Source organism: Nomascus leucogenys, chromosome 5 (assembly GCF_006542625.1).
Source record: "Nomascus leucogenys isolate Asia chromosome 5, Asia_NLE_v1, whole genome shotgun sequence".
NCBI lineage: Eukaryota > Metazoa > Chordata > Mammalia > Primates > Hylobatidae > Nomascus > Nomascus leucogenys.
The window spans coordinates 111,117,017-111,138,270 of NC_044385.1; the positions used below are offsets into that span (position 1 = coordinate 111,117,017).

General features: G+C 34.8%; 1 long non-coding RNA gene across 1 annotated transcript; it reads left to right on the forward strand.

The window, feature by feature from the left end:
• Window positions 1-3,796: 3,796 nt before the first annotated feature.
• On the forward strand, window positions 3,797-15,471 carry LOC105739826. The gene is made up of 3 exons (XR_001115808.1): window positions 3,797-3,924; window positions 13,019-13,111; window positions 15,185-15,471. It is a non-coding gene; the product is annotated as an uncharacterized LOC105739826 (long non-coding RNA).
• Window positions 15,472-21,254: the final 5,783 nt, after the last annotated feature.

Below are 21,254 nucleotides of genomic sequence, written 5' to 3' on the forward strand. Positions count from 1 at the left end.
AAGAAAAATATATAGTAGCGTGTAAGCTACTGAATAGGGAAAGCTCGATTTGTGCAAAAATGTCATGAAGTCCTTGGGGCAGAGGCAAAAGCCTGCATGATGACAGGTCCTGCACGCAGTCGTCATAGGCAGTGACTAAGAAACAGTGCACAAATACTCTCCCGCCTGAACTGCATTGCAAATAAGAAGTTTATGTTTTCAACCAAGCCCATAGAAAAATATTGACGTCGAATATTTTTAAAGATGGGAGCCTAAAAATGCTATCTTTTGCTGAGTCACACAGAATAGTAATGAATTATAGAGTCGTCATTTAAATTGTAAAGTATGATTTGTTTGGTATAATCACTGAATTATAATTATGCACAATTAGTGAGATTTAACACCTTTAATTGCTTAAATATGTAAATGGAATTCATTCATTTACTGTACAGGTGCACTGCTATGAGAGTTTGCAAAACAGCTGTAAAATTACTGACAGTTAAATGAAAGAATAAAGAACACTTTTACATACCTGTGCTGACATGACACCTCTCCTCTTCTTTCACTGAGATCCACATACGATTTCAGAGACAACACATATCTGTCACTGAAGATATTTTTGACAACCTATCAGAAATGACCTTTCCTGACAACCTGTCTCCAAGAAGCTTCTCCTTCAGGGTTGCTACAATGGCCAATAAGACACACTTGATCCATTGACTTATTTAGGAAGTGGAGTGGACAGAGCTGACTATGTAACAAGAGCTGGGCAAAGTAAAAAGGAGGAATATAGAAAAACTCCAAGATATGATGCTGGGCAAATGTTTAGATGGTGAATCCAAATATAGGTGCGCAATTACTGTAACGCATCATTTTAAACCTAACATGCCAGTAGCCTCTTCCCTCTCAACATCACCTTTCTACTACAATATATTCAGAGGGTATCTGGTAGAACTCTGGTTCTATATGTTACTATGTGTTACATAAAAATGTCTTTTGACAGTCTGAAATTATTGTGAAATACTAGGTTATGCAAAGTTAAGCACCTTATAAACAATACGTTAAAGACTTTCCATATTAATGTGTGTATTACTTATCTTCAAGAATGATTATGGGATGCAACTTCCTGACACCCTGATTTGTCTAAATCTTATTTGCTAGTTGAACTCCCCCACAACATATTAATGTGTGCATTATGTATCTTCAAAAAATGATTATAGGATGCAACTTCCTGACTTGTCTAAAACTTATTTGCTAATTGAACTATCTCATGACATTTTTTGACCAAGTAAAATTGCAGTGAAAAAGGCTTCAATCAACTATTTTCTGTTTAATAATTTAGGGTTATCTGAATATATGTATCTTTCTTTCTCTCGACTTTAGATTCTTTGAGGGGAGCAGTGGGATATCGCCCATCTCTATAATGCTGGGACTTAACATAATTCTTTAACATAGTGAAACTCAATATATGTTTATACAATTAATAAGCAAGTGATGATGATTGTAATTCTAACACTGTATCACTCTCAAATTAATGTGATGCTATTTTTTCCAATTTCTGTCTATTTGGGCATAATTTGATAAATCTTGAAAACATGATCATAGAAACAGCTGGTAGAAACTATATAACATTCGTTCTCTAAAATTCTTGACCCTTGTGTTATCCTGTATACATATCACTTAAAAACTAATATGTATGGATTTGATATCTCCAATTATGGTAATCATACATAATTAAAACACACATGCTTTCTGGGATAGACTTGCTAAATAAATGTGGTTGAAACCTTTAAGGTGACCCAAAATGAGACACATCCTTGTGTAAGCCCATCTTCTTGATCCTGTGACATGCCTCTACTCAAGAGAATATGGTAAAGGTGATGAGCTATCATAGTGATTATGCTTTCTTATATGGTAAAAATGAGATATTTTGTTGACGTTATTAAGTTCCCCAATTGATTGCCATTCAATTAATACAAAGGGAAACTATTCTAGGTATGACTAACCAAATTATACTCTGCCTTTAAAACAAACAAACAAACAAACAAACAAAAAACTAGGTCTTCCCTGAAGGCAGAGACTCAAAGCAGCAGAAACTTTCTTTCCACAGCTGGCTTCCAAGAAGCAAGCTAACGTGAACTCTACAACCAAACAAAATAAATTCACTCACCAGGCTGGAGAAAGGGATCCTTCTCTAGTCTGGCTTCCAGATAAGAACACAGCCCAGCTGATGCCTTCATTTCAAGTGTTGCAGACCCTGAGCAGAGAACACAGATGTTGATCAGAAATGCCCTCGTGTTGGACTTACAGGAAATGATTGAGTAAAATATGGATATTGATTTAAGATGCTAAAGTTGTGGTAATTTATTACACAGCATAAAAAATCGATAATTGAAATTAAAGCTCAGGGAAAAAATAAGTTTTTGTTTAGTATATGTATGTTCCAAATATTACATGGGGCAAAAATATTTGTTTCTTACCTGAAATTTGAATTTAGTAGATAGCCTGAATTGTATTATTTATTTATTTGTTTGCTTATTTATTATTTTTAAATCTGCCAACCCTACTTGGGAAGTTCTGTTCACATTTATCACTTCTTCAACTCTACAGTTAATTCACTGGTACTTTCCATTTAAAGTTTATTCTGAGAAAAGTAGTAAAATCTCAACAAACTATTCTAGGGGAAAAAATCGAGGCCACAAATTAAGGAATTTTTAGATTCATATAGTGTAGACAGCCTGTGTTGCTTTACCATTTTTATCCTAGCCATACCCACACATGCCAATAATTCAAAACAGGGTGTCACTTTTAAACACACACATACACGTAAACACACAGCCATTAAAACACATCCCTAAAGCCATATGCTATGCAATAGCTTAGTTCTCTCTAAAGAATATTTTGCAGAATTTCCTTTTACATCAAAACCAGAACAATTAAAATATTTTTTAAAGTCTATATTCATTTAATTTCCAAATTTCTCGTAATGTCACAGGAATCCAAGTAAACTAGTAAAATAATCAATACCAGACTTTTGGATTACAATTGTATTTTCTTTAAACATGGTACCTGCCATTAAGTTCCCAATACATCCTGAGAATTTCTCTATAATGAGGCTATTGTTTTAGACTTTAGATGGCCTTTAAATGAAAAAGTGTTTTAAATAAAAAGAGCCCAGGTTTTGATGTCAGTGAAGTTCTGTTTAATCCTATGTTCTTACAGTTGTTCTAAATACAGCTCAATTTTTATACATTCACTTCAGGAGTTTATGTAATATAACTGACAACTATGGTTATTAGAGAGAGAAAAGCAGAAAATGGGCAAAGGCATGGTGATCATGAGAAATGTGTACAGGCTTGTACTCTGTCAAACGCTTTCACTTATGTATCATCTCTTTTTACCTTACCCAGATGCTATGAGGCAAGTAAGGAAGATGGTATTAACTTCATTTTTCAGAAGAAGAAAATGAAACAGCAAGGTTACATAACTTATGATCTGGCACTTGAACCCACAGCTTCATGTAAATTATTTTTTTCCAATTTATTTTGTCTCAAATACTTTCACTTAGAGTATCTCAATTAAGGAAACCCTACTATTTATTTGTAAACCCCTTTCTTTGTGTGATGCTACTTGAGAACAAAAAAGTAAAAGACAAAATTTACAGACACAAATACTGATTCATAATATTCCATTGATGAATAGGAATTCATGGATAGAGGGCAAAGAGCTAGTTCAAGCAGAAAATGGCTTATATCCTGTACTTCACCAGGGAAGTAATTCTGATCTCGGTTTGTTTTGTTCATTCCTCCATCATTGTAGCATGACTGTGAGATCTCAGATATCCGGCTGTCACAGAGGAAGTGGAAATTTTCAACCATGAATGTCGTCATCTTTTCAATGTGAAGGTTTGCTACTGCCAAATAAGAAACACCATTTTGTTTTCAGGTATGTGAGAGTAAATCATTATACAGAATACCAGATCTCCATATTTTAAAATATGATAATATAAAGTTATTTTATCCTGTAGAGAGACTGTTCATAGTTAAGGTCAGTCTAGAGTTCACACTGGTTTAGAGGATTAGATCACCTCTTCTTTCTTCTTTTTTTTCAAGGGTCTATTGAAAAGCTCTCAGTCTAGCTGGGTAGCTCACTCTTTGATGTGTAAATTGTTCTTCTGTTACTGAGACTACAAAGAGGTTAGTTTTACCAAATGTAACCTTTCTCTTCATACACAGTAATGAATGCACATGGACTCTCACTTAAATGTCATTGTCACCCGGATGTTCACATGAGATAGGCAAAAGTAGTTCACGGCAAGGGAAACCACTTCAACCAATAAATATCTGTGATGTATAATGCCACTTTACCCTTCGAAAGAAAGAGGTTTTTTTTACATGTTGGGGATTTTGTTTATTTGGTTTTTTTTGTATTATATCCCTTAATCATATACATTTGAAAAATGGCTGTACATATTACAAATGTAATATAATTAATTTTAAATGGAAAACAATAAAACTTCTACCTAAATCATCATTGTGATTAATTTAAACACGGTTAATGCATCATTTGAATTCTAGGTAGTTCCATATACTGTTTCGAGATGTGTCTTAATTTTGTGTCTGTTCAGAAATACTAGAAAAATATTTAAAAGCTTTTTACGTGGCTAAATATAAATATATAAACATGTTTTTATTATAGGGTTTTTCATTCCAACATTCGGTTTTTAAAATGTCACAAACAATCATTAGTTTCCTGAGAGATAACCTAATTTGGGCGGTGTGAAATTCATTGGTTTTAGGTTCACATGAATTTCAATGACTTTTTTATTTTTATTATTCATCTCAATTGAGTTTTAAGTTATATTTCCTTTAGTTCTTAGCCTTCAAACTTTAAATATGATTCAATTACCTCAAATTCTGGCAAGGACTAATAATATTACATTCCCATGGGGAACAAACAACCATTAAGTATTGTTGATATATTTTTCATATGAAAGTAAAGCAGTATAGAATGAAATTTTATTATTAATATCATTGGCAGAATAAATTATTGCCAAGGGTCAAATTATTCTATTTTATATGTAGAATCTAAATTTTGCATGATAATCTTATATTTTGCCATTGTAGAAGTCAGGCTCATTTTCTGATCACAGCTATAAATATTTATCCTTTTTATTTTCCATATTGTGAAGATTTGTTAAACGAAAATAGATTAACTCATTTCTATCTGACCTTATTACAGATATGCTAAGGAAAACATACCTGAAATTTAAATCTGGCATAATTCAGAAGAATTCCTATCTAGAAAAATCAGCAAGTTTTCCTAAATCTTCTGAAGAAAGCTTTCTGATTTTTTTTGTTATAGTTTTTTAAATTTTATTTTTTTAAGAAAAGGTAATATAATGCCTATTATGAGCCAGCCACTTTGGAAATATTAACACATTGAATCCAAATAACAACTCTATGAGCACTAACTTATTTTGTAATTGAGGAAACTGCATCACATCAAGATTGGATAACTTGTCTCAAGAGATACATATATGACTTTAAGACAGCACCAATGGAATATTAATGAGGAAGAGAAATTAGAAAAGTTTATTGTCTAGAATTCTCTACACCAGCGTTTCAAAGATTTAGTTCTATATCTAACATTAAAAAGAGGCTTGAACATGCACATATGTACACACACACAAACACACACACACTCTACAACTTTTAGTCATATTTTAAAAACACTATTTAAAATGTGTCCCTTTTATTTGACCAAGGCTTTATTTCTTTCACATAACTCTAAGTAATGTCTAATGAGACACTGATATGCACTTCACCTGGCTAGGCCAATGCCACTCGGCTCCACATGTCTCCCTGGACCCAACAATAATGTTGGCCCACAAACTGCCATCCAGTTTATAAATTATAGCCCAAGTGTCAGGCTGCATCTAGGCATATGGATAGCAAACTTACACTAGGGAGGATTAAAAATCTTTTCTTCCTGCCTCTGAAATACCCTTGCTTACACTCTTCTAGGAGGAATTCAGCTAATATCATTCTAAATATTAGCTCAGCAATTTTTTAACAGCTGTACCCCTGGATTTTCAGTTTATCCAAATAAACAGAATCAAAAGATGGCTTGTTGAAATTTAATTTGTTCTTGAATCAGCTAAGGAGGTCATTTAAGCATAAAAAACTTTTTCCTAGAACATATCTACAAAACGCAGTCCCACACCACCGGGCACGGGAAAGCTTCTCCATGAGCAATTGGCTCCTTAAGCACAGGAGGGAGTGTCTTGGCCTGAATTCTAAAGTTGAGCTGCCTTTCTTCATCATATTTGGAAGAGGTGCCAAAAACTCTTCATCTATGCTACATATATTCTGTCTCTATGTATGAAATATTGTACACCAACCAAGAATAAAGTTTAGTATTTCTTTCCTATAATGGATATGAGTTTGCTTTAGAACTTTCTGTTGTGTAATATTCATATATAAGATATGACTTCACAGGAATGGCATAATTTATAGTAAAACCATCACAACCATTGGAACAGCAATAATGTAGAATTGTGTTTCCGTAATTCACCACTTTGAATGTGGGTAGCATACTGCATTTTATCAGTGATGACACTCCTTAATAGCCGTTTTATGTAATGAGACCATCTGCTAATACTTTACTAAGCATTCACTACTCTTCTAAGTGTTAAAAAAAAAAAAAAGTACTTAAAATGCTTTTTTTTTTTTTTTTTTTTTTTGTCTTTGCTGTGCACAGCTTGTTCCTTTAAAGCTAGGGAATTTCAGAGGTTTGACCTATTTCAGAATATTATTCTCTAGCCTAAGCTCTTTGACTACATCCCTCTTTAGATTCACATCACACTAATTCTGGACAGAGTTTAGTGATCTTTGACATCAATATAATAACCTTTGATGCAAAGAAATATATAATTCTATTCACTAAATTACAACCAATTACATTTAGACCTTTGACCCAGTTAATGACTTTGAGATCAAGCAAAACAATTGGAGGAACGGAACACTTTCTTGATCATTGCCTGCAATTTTCTATGAATTGAAAATTTTACAGTGAGCTAATTGGTGGTGCACTGACTTCCTCCTAGAACTGAGAAACAAAGATACATTAAAATAGTTTACAAAAATTGTATCATTAAAGAGTACAAGATTATAAAAAGATAGAAGACATAAGTTATATAAAACGCATTTTATGTAAAGATAGTATCATAATTACACACTTTTTATTAGAAACTGTGAGTGAATTTACTTTGCAGTTTTCCTGTTAGTTAGGATTCAAACTTCTTTTATGTCCTAATTTATGTCTTATAACTAGACTAGAAATTTAAAAACAGTCATACACAGCAAAATGACATTTATGTAAAATACAGACTGCATATACTCATAAGATTATGATGGAACTGAAAAATTCCTATCACCTAGTTATTTGTGTTATAGTTGCTTACTATATTCAGTACAATAAGATGCTGTACAAGTTTGTAGCCTATAAACAATAGGTTATACCACACAATCTAGGTGGATAGTGGGCTATATCATCTAAATATAATAAGCAATAGGTTATACCACACAAATCTAGGTTTGTAGAAGGCTATACCATGTTTGTTGGTGTAAATACACTCTGTGATGTTTGCACAATGATGGAATAACCTAACAATGCATGTACTCTCATCATTAAGCAATGCATGACTGTATGTTTTTTAGTTTATTTTTCGTGCTATAAGAAAATATCACATGCTGATTAATTTCTAAATAATAAAAAATTATTTCTTACAGTTGTGGAGGCTAGGAAGTCAAAGATCAAGGTACAGACATTGGTGAGGGCTGCTCTCAACTTCCAATATGGTGCTTTGTTGCTGTGCCTTCGTATGGCAGAAGGTGGAAGAAGGTGGAAAAGATAGCACTCTCTTTTACCTCCAGCCCTCTTATTAAAGTGCTAATCCTATTCATGAGGGCATAGCCATAAAGACATAATCGCCTCTTATTGGCCATATCACTTAATATTGTTGCACTGGAAATTAGGTTTCAACATGAATTTTGGAGAGGACGTCATTATTCTACCATAGCATTCTGTCTTGTAGAAATCATACCTTCTTCAAAGTTGCCATTGTTTTAGAATACATTTAACATGTTATCTGTAAAGAGTATTAAGATTTTTCTTCCTGAGCATTACCCTCCTTTTTTAATCAAGATAAGAGGGAAAAAATGAATGTTTAAATTCAGGTAACAGATTGCCAAACCAAGAAATGTTTTCTTGTGCAGAATATGAAAAATCAAGCTAAGACAAAAATAGAGCAATTATTTGAAATGGAGGAACCATTTTAGAGTGAAGATATTAGCACCAACATAATAAACCTTTGAAGATGTTTGTTTATTTTTTGGTTCAGTTAAAACTCTGTTCTATAATAGAATAGAAATTGTGTCCAACTCTTTATGGAACTATTTGTTCCATTCACGATAATTACTATTGAAAGTATTTCATTCATCCAAGCAACTATATCTGTAAGCCGTGGGCAATAAAAGTTGCCAAGGATTTTAGGCTAAGATCCAATGTATATTTATCTGGAGTTTTGAGAAACTCCTGGAAACTAGGCCATTCTCATGTTATGTATATTAACAATAGTTTCCCACAGAGGATCCTAGAATAAGATTGTTCCCATGAGTTACACTTAACAATGTTTCCCACATGCAGAGCTTACACTACATATGAAACAAAAAACTTGAAAATAAGTACAAATAACCTCATTCTGAAAGGTACTTTAATGAATCTGTGAATGTTGTTATTAATTTTACTGTGTTAATTTCTAATATGAACACATACAAAATTATAGGTATGTTAGCAATTCAATTTTGAAATCAGATAGCTTTATTTTTCACAAAAGGGGATATGCAAGTAATCACAATCATATAATATTTATTTTATTGACTATGTATTTCTTTAGAAATGGTGTGCTTATGTAATTTCACTACAGATCCATTTAAAACCATTTTATAGTATTCTCTAACATAAAATCAGTTGGTATAATTTCTATTATTGTATTTTTAAATTTTTACCTATATGTGTTATTTATATTTATGTAATTATTTTAATTTTATTACAATTTTTCTATGCTTTTGTGCAATTTAGATCTCCTTCCTAAAATGTGTGTGTGTGAATGTTTATCTGTATCCATCTTGCAAGTTAGATCCTTAGTTTAGCTTCTCCAATTTCTGTGTCACATAAATCTATGTCAAGATCGATGCTATCTAAAGGTGGGACAGTGATTTATTTACATTACTAGTTAAATAGACCATTTTATTTTTAGTCAGCTCTTTTTGTACATGTGATGTTTATAAATCCAAGGTATCAATGGCTCAAGTACAAAGTCAATTACAAAAAACAATTTAAGACTTCTGATATGTGAGAAGTAGGGGAATGTTTGAAGACATTAATATTTGTAAATAATTGTATGCTGGGCACTCTATAAGTACTCTATTGTTGCTATTGTTAATGAATTTTTCAAAAATAATTATTGTGTACCTACCTTTTTATCAAGTATATTTAACATTACACATATATACAAAGGCTGTAGCTTCATGGGATTAACATTCAAATAAACAATCCAGAAAAATCACTTAAACTCACTAAGATTATTAATAGACTGGGTCGTACTATTAGGACTAAATACAATATATAAGTGCAATTTATATAACTGTATGTTTTCATTGCCTGACAGCCTTCTAGGAGCTAGAGATAGAACAGGAAGAGAAAGGCAATGATAGGGCTATGATTACAGGAAAGACTAATCAAAGGGCAAAGAGCAGGGGCAGCTAATCTGTCTAAGAAGGGATGAGGTGAAGGTAATGCCATGGAAGGTTTTCCACAAGAATTGATATCTAAACTGACAGTTGAATTATGACTAATCGGAGTTAGTCAGAAAAATGAGATGAGGTAAGAAAGGAAAAATGTTCCAGGTAGTTACCACATTTATGGTAAAAAAAAAAAAAAAAAAAAAAAACCTGATTAACTTGGTTAATTTGTCTGTTAGTTAATTATCAAAACTTTATTTTATCATGTAAGACATCTGAAACTCATAGAGTTTAAAACCTGTGTTGACCTAGGTTCACCTAATTAATGAGAGAGCCTGAATTGAAACCTATTCTCCCTGACTGTAGAGTAGAAAATATTCTTTCCAATTTGCCACTGTGATGGTACATACAACAGGGACCAAATACATTTTTGTGGTTTGAGTTAAAAAACCTAGACTAATCAACTCTAGAAAATTTGAACATTTTATAAATTTTTAATTTAAAATGTTGCATATGTCAGTAGCATTAATATTCCTATATAATATGAAGTAGTAGACAATAATTATTTAAAGCCTTATATGTTTCACCAATATTTATCCAAAAGCAGCCCAACTCTTAATGCTATCTGATCAACACAATTTCACAAACATGAGGTTTATGCATACAGTAGGCTATGCAACTAGGCAATTTTACATATATTTTCCTAAGAAGATACGACTATTGTTATTGTTTCTGCCCTAGAGGAAACCTTGAGGTTTCTTGTCTCTGAAAAGGAAAAATTCAGAGCAAAATTTCAATAAGAGCAGCAATCATAAATGCTCCGATAGTTACGGAAATCTAAGTCAATACAAATAACATACCAGTGCAATTTTCAAAGAAAAAGTGCTTCTGCTGTGCCTTATGCTGTTGTCCTATGACAGCAAAAAAGTGATGCAAAATGTGGATCAAATATCAATTAATAAAATTTATTTTGAATATAGTAATGCTGAGCTTTGGAAATAGAAATACTGTTGGAAATTCAGCGTTAGTTTTTGAAAACATGACAGGGCATTTAATTATTTTATTAAATGTTCATTTTTAAAACATATAGTTTTAATCCATAATAATTTAAACTTCAACATTACATGGGAGATTTTTCACATAAATATATTAAGGTTAAATTAAACATTGCCTTAGGCCAGAAAAAAACTTTCCATCAAACAAATGCAAAAAAAGAAAGATGTTTTTCTTCTTATGTTTTCCAAAAGCATTTGTTTTTGCTCTCTTTGACTATTTTGCTGTTGAAAGGGCCCAAATCTTATTGTTCACATAGATGTTCTGAATGGATTTTTAAAATGTTTGTTATAAAGATGGACAGTTTTCTTGTAAGTATAATAAATTTTGACAAGTATCCTCTGTTTCTCTGGAACACATAATTCACTTTTTATTTCTGTCATCCTCTACTTTTATAATTATTATCAATGAACTTCTTTAGTCCACAAAATACGGCTATGTAGAATAAGAGCAAAGATTATAGAACAAAAATTCTAATTAATATTTTAAAAGTCACATTTTGCATGAAATATTTATGTAGGTTAAATAACTTGAACATATCATTCTACATAAAAACATACATTTCTCTAAATAGCCATTGAATAATACCACTTGGAGGGATGATAAATAATTTTCAACAATTATGTTCATAATATGTCACTAATTTCTGGATTATCTAAACACTCTTGTGATGGGCAGGATTCTAACATGGACTCGAATCCTGCCCTCTGGTGTACTACTCACTGTGTATAATTTGTATAATTACTTCCCCTGAGGGGAGAACAAAATCTGTGAATATGATGGGGTAACCATTCTCACGTTAACAACATTGCATAGCAAAGGTCAAGGGATGTTGCAGATGTAATTCATATCCCTAATCAGTTGACTTTGAATTAATCAAAAAGTGGATTAGCATGAGTTGGCCCAATCTAATCAGATGAGCAGTGCAAAGAAGTCCAAAGACTTTTCTCTACTGTATTGCACTGTTGCTTTTCTCTGTTAAACATGAATAAAGACAACAACAATTGCATTTCATAAACTACCAAATTGCGGACTTGGTCAGAACTTACTACTAATAAAGACATCACCACAAACTTAATCAACAGTATTTATTTTGGGGTTTGGTGTATGCACATCTTATTTCAGTTTTTGCAACTTCTTTAGACATGTTATTTAATGGCCATGTCCCCATCAACCCATCTTTTTAGAAGGAATTTGTAGTCTTGTAATCTCTTCTAAACAACTGGATAAAATTTAAATGTCTGTGGAACACTAAGGGCTTCTTTAGAGACAGCAAAACCTCCCACATTAATTTCCCAATGTATTTTTCAGGCCTCTAAGTCTTCATATTGTAACATTTTGAGCATATAGTTCTAAAAGAGTTTTCTGAAAAATTATATGCCTGGTGCTATCTAAAGTTTAGTGTATATTAACTGCATACTAACTTAATCCATGTTCACAAACAAGGCCAATATTTTGCAAGTATGTTCCGTACAGCTCACACCTGGTAATAAACTTTTGAAATACTTTTGTTCCACTATACACTCCACTTCTACCCTGGCCATACCACCTTCTTCCCTGCATTTCCCTGTACCTTGGCATGTTCTATCAATTAAAGAGTTGATATCCTGCCTAGCAGGAAGCTCACAGGACCACATTAAACAGAGTAGCAAGGGCAGTTGGCTGTACTGGCTGTTAGGTACCTGTGAGCTAAGTATTATTATGCTCTTTTTATATTTGTGTCAGTATGGATACTGAGAGGTTAAGCAATTTGCCCAAGGAGAGTTGGACTTTACAGCCAAGGAGCTTGACTCAGAAACAAACTCTAAGTGATTCTGTATGGTCCTAGATATTATAAATTAAACAGAAAGTCATTGCATTTACACTTGTGTTTTGGCAAATAATATTCAAGGAAACTACAATGGAGTGATACAGACTCTTTATATTTCTACTACATTCTACATTTATGAATATATATGTATACATATTATGTATGTAGTAAATTTAAGTCCTATTTTGAAATAAGAGATTTAATGTAACCAAGTATATTTTATGTAAAATATAGACATACTGAAGTGACCAAAAAACAGACAGTTATATCTTTTAAAGAAACAAGACATCAGGAAAAAAAAAATCTTTACATTTCAAAAGTATATCTAATTGAGTTTCAGCCACAATTGTGCTTTGATCTTGTTTTCCAGATGAAAACTAATGTGAGGTCAAGGAACCAGCCTGCTGTCGGCTGGCACAACCACTCCTGCAGCCTGGGCTTCAGATTCTCCCTGTAGCTGCAGGTTAGTGATCATTTGAGCTAATTTAAGTAGGACTGTTCCAGAGGTGACCTTTCCAGTCTCCTATAATTTATATCATTTGCTGGGAATTGGAAAAGCAGCTTCAATAACATCAGCCTCCAAAGAAGCTAGTGGTTCTGCTGGACCTCCTGGCCAGACAGTAGATATCGGTGAAGATTCTGTGCCAAGAAAAATCATGCAAGAAGATACAGGAAGGGATTAAAAACAAAATGTCCTATAAAAGTTCTTACCTGTAATATCAAAAGTTAAAAAGAACTCTTTAAATCTGTTTGCATAAGGCATTACATAAGGTAATTTATTTACAGGAGGCTTAGCCAAAAGTAGGAAAGCAGAAAAAAATATAGCGACAGGGATTCCCTTTTCTTCTTTATTTCAAAACTTGTATAAATAACACTAACAAGCTTTTATCTCTTGTGCCAGAGACACAAGGACATGAATAAATGAGTTAGTATCACTTTGTACAAACTAAGTACAAATTCAAAACTTTTCTTAACAAATTCAAAACATATTCTAAATAGGCATTGCTTTTGTGATTGAACACTTTCCTCTAAGAATAAAATTGATAAGCATATTGCATCTGTTTTAATAAAATGGAGCTTTACGGTTTTCTTTAACATAGTAGGGTCTTTGTCATTTCACTTAGTGGTTTCAAATCAGGCTCAAAGTACAATGTTCTATACAGAAATGGTAACATCATATATAACATTGTTAAATCAAGTTTAGCCTAAAGCTGCCTCCTCTCATATTTGAAGTTTGGACTAAAGGTTTCTCTGTACATCCTGAAATATAACAAGTAGATGTGTAAACAGACTGTAGCCCACACTTGTACCAAGCCCCGAGTTTTGGTCAATCAAATGTAACCAACTGTTCAAACCATGTTCAAATCAGGCAAATACCAACCTGTAACCAATTTGGCTTTTTCTGTACCTCATTTCCATTTTTATGTACATCACTTTCCTTTTTCTGTTCATAAATCTTCTTTTACCATGTGGCTGTGCTGGCGTCTCTGAGCATACTCTGTTTTGGGAGGCTGCCAAATTTATGAATTGTTCGTTGCTCAATGAAACTCTTTTAAATTTAATATGGCTGAAGTTTTTTTTTTTTCAATCACCATGAAATAGATGAGACAACTCTGAATAAAAGAAAATTTCCCATATTGTTATCACTTTTAATATATAAGATTTATATAATATGTATAGTTGAATTGTGACTTGCCTTTAATTTTTAAATTTAAGAATGCACAATTAAAATGACATGCTGCATATGGCACTACATTTTATTTTTAGAAGTAAAACTTTTTAAGTTACATTTTATGAAAAAAGATTATTCAATTTAGATATATATGTTTATATACACATATATATTCGGTTTCAGCATCTTTGTTATGAATAAGGTCACTTTTTGAATTATTTAACAATTTTTCTAGGGCATATCACTTTCACTTCCATCTAAATTGTTTGAAATAAAACATCTGTTTAAAATCCGTGAGTGATGCTGTCCCTGGGAAATTTCTTTCATGCTACAAGTATCTATTTGCATAACTAGAACTACTTATTGTATTTTGGTGAATAACACTTACCATGGTAGTTGATAAAGTGATCTTTATGAGTTTTGTTTACTATAATATCCAATACAATTATGAAGCCATACCACAGGAATAATTAAGCTTGTGTCAAATCTCTTTGCCTCCTTTACTCACTTTATTCAGTGACTCCCATTGGTGTTGAAAACTGGCATTGATTGAGTTACTTTCTGTTTTTTAAAAAACAGTGATATGTGGTTCAAAATAAAGTAATGGAACCATAGCCCCATTCTATGACAACAGAAGGAAGGCTAGGAAGGCTCACCTAGGAAGGCTCCCTTACTGAATGTTGGCTAAACTCCGAATTGTCAAAAGACATCTATTTTTTTTTTAAATCTAGCCCATGCTAGTTTTAGTAAGATGTGTCATTTAAGTGGAGAGTAAAAATTGTGATATGTGTATACACATATACCCACAATTATACATTATTAATCACATTAATAACATTATTTAACTTTATATTTTTCCCACAGGCATTAAATTATGATGAAGGCCACAGAAAAATAATTAAGGTCAAAGTCTAGAATCAAGTGTCAGCCTATGTTATGGACATCACATTTATGTACCATTGGGTCATGAGGGTGGAGTGCTCATGAATGGAATTAGTGACCTTATGAAAGAGAGACTAGAGAGCTGTCTCATCCCTTCTGCTGTGTGAGGACCTGGTGAAAAGATGTCAGGTATGAAACAGAAAGCGAGGCCTCAGCAGACACTGCATCTTATAGTGCCTTGATCTTGGACTTTCCAGCCTCCAGAACTGTGAGTAATAAATTTCTGTTGTTTATAATCTACCCAGTCTATGGTATTTTGTTATGGCAGTCCAAATGAACTAAGGTATTCTCTAAAGTGTTTCTGCCAAGACTTCTCCTTATTGGGGACCTGGGAAATGCTTTTCCTCTCTTTGACTCAGTACTCAGTACTTTTTCAGGCCTAAGCCTTTCCTCTCTCTTTTCCCTTGACACCACCTTCAAGTCAATAAAAGAGCAGGGCCTTCTGTCTGAGGCTTTCTGTGCAGTGAAAAGCCCCCCACATCTGCCCTAATCCACTAGCAATGCCCGCCCGCTGCTGTTCCACGGGGGGAAACTGGAACACTAAGAGAGCTGATGCTTTCTCTTGTTTCATTGTTCCCTTATACAATCACAATTAAGTGATTAAAGGCTTGACTGTTACTTTCATTTTGACTTCTCTTAATTAACCACTGGACATCTGGCAGCTCAACTGTCTCCAGCTCAGCTCAGCTTTTGACAATTGATGAGGAGACAGAGGAGAAAGAGATGCTATTGATAGGTGACAAATCAAAGAGTGAGAGATTTAATGAGAATCATTAAAACAAATAAATAAAAAGTAACAGATTAAAATATATCTGACACCCAACACTATTTTCATAATATGAATGCAATAAAAGAAAGAATCATAGACCTAGATTTCAGAGATATTTCTTGCATTCGTTTACCATGAACTGTGCAAAGTGATGACAGGGTTCTGATATACATGTGTTTCAATTAAACAGTGTATAGTGCAATGCAAGTACTGCTTGTATCCTCTGTGTCACTTTAGGACTCATTGAATAGGAAAATATTCATGGGAAAAATAATTTGGAAAATAAATTGAAGATTCAAGCAGGGGTATGATTAGTGCTCGTTTTCCTATAACAGCACATTTAAACACAGCATATTCTATATGTGACAGTATCAAAATTTGCAGCACTTAAACAATAAGAGAATATCTGCAGTGAAAGGAGACATAATTTTGTACAACTTTATAAAATAGGTAAAATAGATAATGGAAAACAGAAGACAGGCATATGAGTATTTTAATTCCTTGTCTATATTCACCAAAGTTGATGGCATATGACATAGTAAATAGGGAGTAAGAGCTTTGACCCCTCAAGGTTCTTTAAATCCTGAAGGCATTCCATTTTTGATGGGCTTGAGTTCACAGCAATTTGACATGCTCTGTCTGTGATTAGAACTGCTGTAGTTAGCTTGAGAGCAGCGGAAAAAGCTGTCAGATTAATAAGCAAGAAAATGCTGCTTAAAGCAAGATTTTAGAGTCTGCTTCTCACCTCATTTGCCAACTCTACCTCAGAGACCATGTCTTTGAACAGCCCTTACATTGAAATACTATGCATTCCCTGTGTTCGTTTTAATTATGAGCTGCCCTTACACGAGACTGAATTACCAGTCTTCGTCATGATAACTACCACAGCTTCAAATTGTTTCTGCTATCTCAAACACAGGACAGACCTTATTCCTATTTGATTAAGATATTTTAACCACTCCCCCTACCTGCCCCCCAAAACAGCTATTCATCAACTATTGCAGGACTTGAGATTTTTTTTTAAAGAAATATATCATGATTCTACTTTGAGGTATGAAGTTAAATAAACCCAACCAACACTGTAATTGAGAAAACTGAAAAGCCTAATATCACTAGTGAAAGTTGAGTTATTACAGTATTGATATAAGAAAAAATAGGTATATTGGAGTGAGGTTAAATGCACATATAATGTCTATGTCCAAAGTCCAATAAGAGATATATTCTTTTTTTTTCTGTTTTTCTTTTTTTTGGGGGGGCACAGAGTCTCACTCTGTCATCCAGGCTGAAGTGCAGTGGTGCGATCTCGGCTCTTGAAGCATATGAATTAGTATTTGATCAACCATACTAAATGCCAGGCACTACGTTAAAAGATAGATTATGTATTACCTCAAAAATAACTAAGATGACATAATTAATATGAATGTTTGAACTAGGGTCCTGAGATGCCCACCAACGGCATCCAGGTCACGCCTTTAGCATGTACCTTCTATTAGAACTTGGTTTGCTTTTACAGCACTTGTTTTTTGACCACATAGACAGACCACTGGTACCTGGCAGGTAGTTTAGAATTTTAGGCTCCTCTGGATCATTTCACACTGTGCATCCACTGTGCTCCGTACTGAGTGTGGACACAGAGCTGCAATGTGCATACCCATGTGTGCTGCCTTGTCACTGCACATTTCCTAGAGACTGTGTAACATGATGGTTTGGGTATGACAATAAAAACTGTAAGAAAACAGAGGTTAGATCCAGATGAAATTGGCTTGCTAAAAAGGTAGTTTTCAGTGTCACATAGAGTAATTATTTTGGCCTTTCACAATGTTAAGATTATAAATTCTCAAGGATAAAGTCAGAGATTCCTGCAGTGTATTAGTCTGTCATCACACTGCTATAAAAACGAGACTGGATACTTTATGAAGAAAAGAGGTTTAATTGACTCAGTTCTGCAGCTTAACAGGAACCATGACCAGGAGGTCTCAGGAAACTTACAATCATGGCAGAAGGTTAAGGGGTAGCAAGCACCTTCTTCACATGGCAAAAGGAGAGAGAGAGAGCAAAGGGGGAAGTGCCACACTCTTTTAAGCCATCACATCTCATGAGAACTCTTTTACTATCACAAGAACAGCAAAAGGGAAATCTGCTCCTATGATTCAGTCACCTCCCACTAGGCCCCTCCTCCAATTTGACATTAGATTTGAGCAGGGACACAAATCCAAACCATATCATTCTTCCCCAGCCTCTCCTAAAGATCATGTTCTTCTCACACTGCAAAATACAACTACCCCTTCTCAATAGCCCCCCAGTCTTAACTCATTTCAGCATTAACTCAAAAGTCCACAGTCCAAAGTCTCATCTGAGATAAGGCAAGTCCCTACAGCCTATGAGTCTGTAAAATAAAAACAAAAACAAAAACAAAACAAAACAAAAAAAACAAAAAAAAAAGTTAGTTACTTCCAAGATACAATAGGGGTATAGGCACTGGGTAAACACTCTCATTCCAAATGGGAAGGACTGGCCAAAACAAAGGGGCTACCATCTCCATGCAAGTCTGAAACCAAGAAGGATAATCATTAAATCTTAAAGCTCCAAAATAATCTCCTTTGGCTGCATGTCTCATATCCAGGGCATGCTGATGCAGGGGGTGGGCTCCCAAGGCACTCCGTCTCTGTAGTTCTGCAGGGTACAGCCCTCTCAGCTTTTTTTCACAGGCTGGTGTTGAGTGCCTGCGGCTCTTCCAGGCACACAGTAAAAGCTGTCAGTGGATCTACCAGTCTAGTGTCTGAAAGACAGTGGCCCTCTTCTCACATCTGGGGGCTGCAACCACACATTTTCCCTCCACACTTCTCTAGTAGAAGTTCTCCATGAAGGCTCTGACCCTGCAGCAGACATCTGCCTGGACATCCAGGCATGTCCATACATCCTCTGAAATCTAGGAGGAGGTTACCAAAACTCACCTCTTGCCTTCTGTGCACCCATAGGCCCAACACCCGTGGAAGCTACGAAGGCTTGCAGCTTACCCTCTCTGAAACCATGCCCTGAGCTGTACCTCGGCCCCTTTTAGCCATGGCTGAAGCTGGAGCAACGAGGATGCAGGGTGCCATGTCCTAAGGCTGCACAGAACAGCTGGGCCCTGGGCCTGGCCCATGAAACTATTTTTCCCTCCTAGACTTTTGGGCCCATGATTGGAGGGGCTGCTGTGTAGGTCTGTGAAATGCCCTGGAGGCATTTTCCCCATTGTCTTGGCTATTAACATTCAGTTCCTCTTATGCAAATGTCTACAGCAGGCTTGAATTTCTCCCTAGAAAATGAAGTTTTATTTTCTACCACATGGCTGGCTCCAAATTTTCCAAACTTTTATGCTTTGCTTCCATTTTAAATGTAAGTTCCAGTTTCAGATAATCTTACTTCATGCAAAGGAGCGTACACTTTTATAAATTTCACAAAATTTACCCTTTTGTAAATACACTTTATTTATATCTTGAATGCTTTGTAGCTTAGAAATTTTTTCTGCCAGATACCCAAATCATTTCTCTCAAGTTGGAAGTTCCACAGATCTCTAGGGCAGAAGCAAAATGCCACCAGTGTCTTTGCTAAAGCATAGCAAGAGTTACCTTTACTCCAGTTACCAATAAATTCCTCATCTTCATCTGAAACCACCTCAGCCTGAACTTCATTGTCGATATCACTATCAGCATTTTGGTCAAAACCATTCAAAAAGTCTCTAGGAAGTTCCAAACTTTCCGACATCTTCCTGTCTTCTGAGCCCTCCAAACTGTTCAAATCTCTACCAGTTACCCAGTTCCAAAGTCACTTCCACATTTTCAGGTATCTTTATAACAATACCCCACTGCTGGTACCAATTTTCTGTATTAGTCCATTCTCATACTGCTATAAAGAGCTACCTGAGACTAGGTAATTTTTGAAGAAAAGAGGTTTAATTGACTCACAATTCTGCATGCTTAACAGGAACCATGACTAGGAGGCCTCAGGAAACTTACAATCATAGTGGGAAGTTAAGGGGAAGTAAGCACTTTTCTCACATGGTGGCAGGGGAGAGAGAAAGAAAGCTAAGAAGGAAGTGGCACATACTTTTAAACCATCAGATCTCACGAGAACTCACTATCATGAGAACAGCAAGGGTGAAAACCACCCCCATAATCCAATCACCTCCCACTAGGCCTCTCCTTCAATTTGACATGAGATTTGGGTGGATACACAAACCCAAACCATATCGCTTAGCCTGGCAGGATCTCCTCTGGAAAGGCCTTAAACCATCAGCACCCAATACCAGTTTATACATCATGAGTGAGAGCTGGGGCATGCTCACTGACTACTCTCAAATCCTGACCTGAAATTGCTTATTTTAAGGGTATTGAAAAAAATATTTTCTACGTATATTGTAGTGTGCTCATTTTTACCATCCTCTGACTCTATGTTCTATTTTATTGTGCATAAAAACAAATGCTTTTGTAAAAAAATTACCTGTTGATTTAAGTCTTAAAGTGCAAATAGAATAAGACCCTTCTCTAGAAACAGATGGCCAGAAACCCACTGTGATTATTCACAGCAGAGCATGGAGTCCTATGAGAGATCTCTCCCTGCCCAGTGGTGTGACAGGAGAAGGGTCCAGGGGATACACTGCACCAGCCAAGAAGCATGAAACACAGGAATGGAAGTGGAGTGTCTTCCTGGAAGACATATGTTCCCTTTTTCTCAATTCACTAGACAGGTGGGGGCAGTGATAACTTAATTGAAAGCAGAAGGGGAGAAGCTGCCTCAGGCAGCTTGCACTCTCGGAAAGCACTTGGAATCATAGCAGAGAAAGACTTTGATTGATTTAATTACCACTCAAGTGTAGAGAGGTTGGAGCCCACAGGCATACTCCAATCATGCACAAGTTCCTTCTGTTAGATAAAATTTATGCTATTGAGAAAGAATAAAGCTGGAAGGATGAGAAAGAATCTGGAAGTATTGTCTTCTAAAGAGGAAATTGCTATTCTTCTGGTTCTATGCATCTATGCAAAAACAGAATGCTATAGTGTTACCAGCATCTGCTTTATTTTCTCCTTTTCACCTCTAGAGGATGGGGCAAGGCGATTCTTCAAACAGGAGGTGCCTGGTAACTGTTTCTGCCCAAGTAATTGTAATTGATGGTTCATACTATAGAATACTTATTATGTGCCAGATATTGTTCTAAGATGCATATTACATTTATCAAGTAAT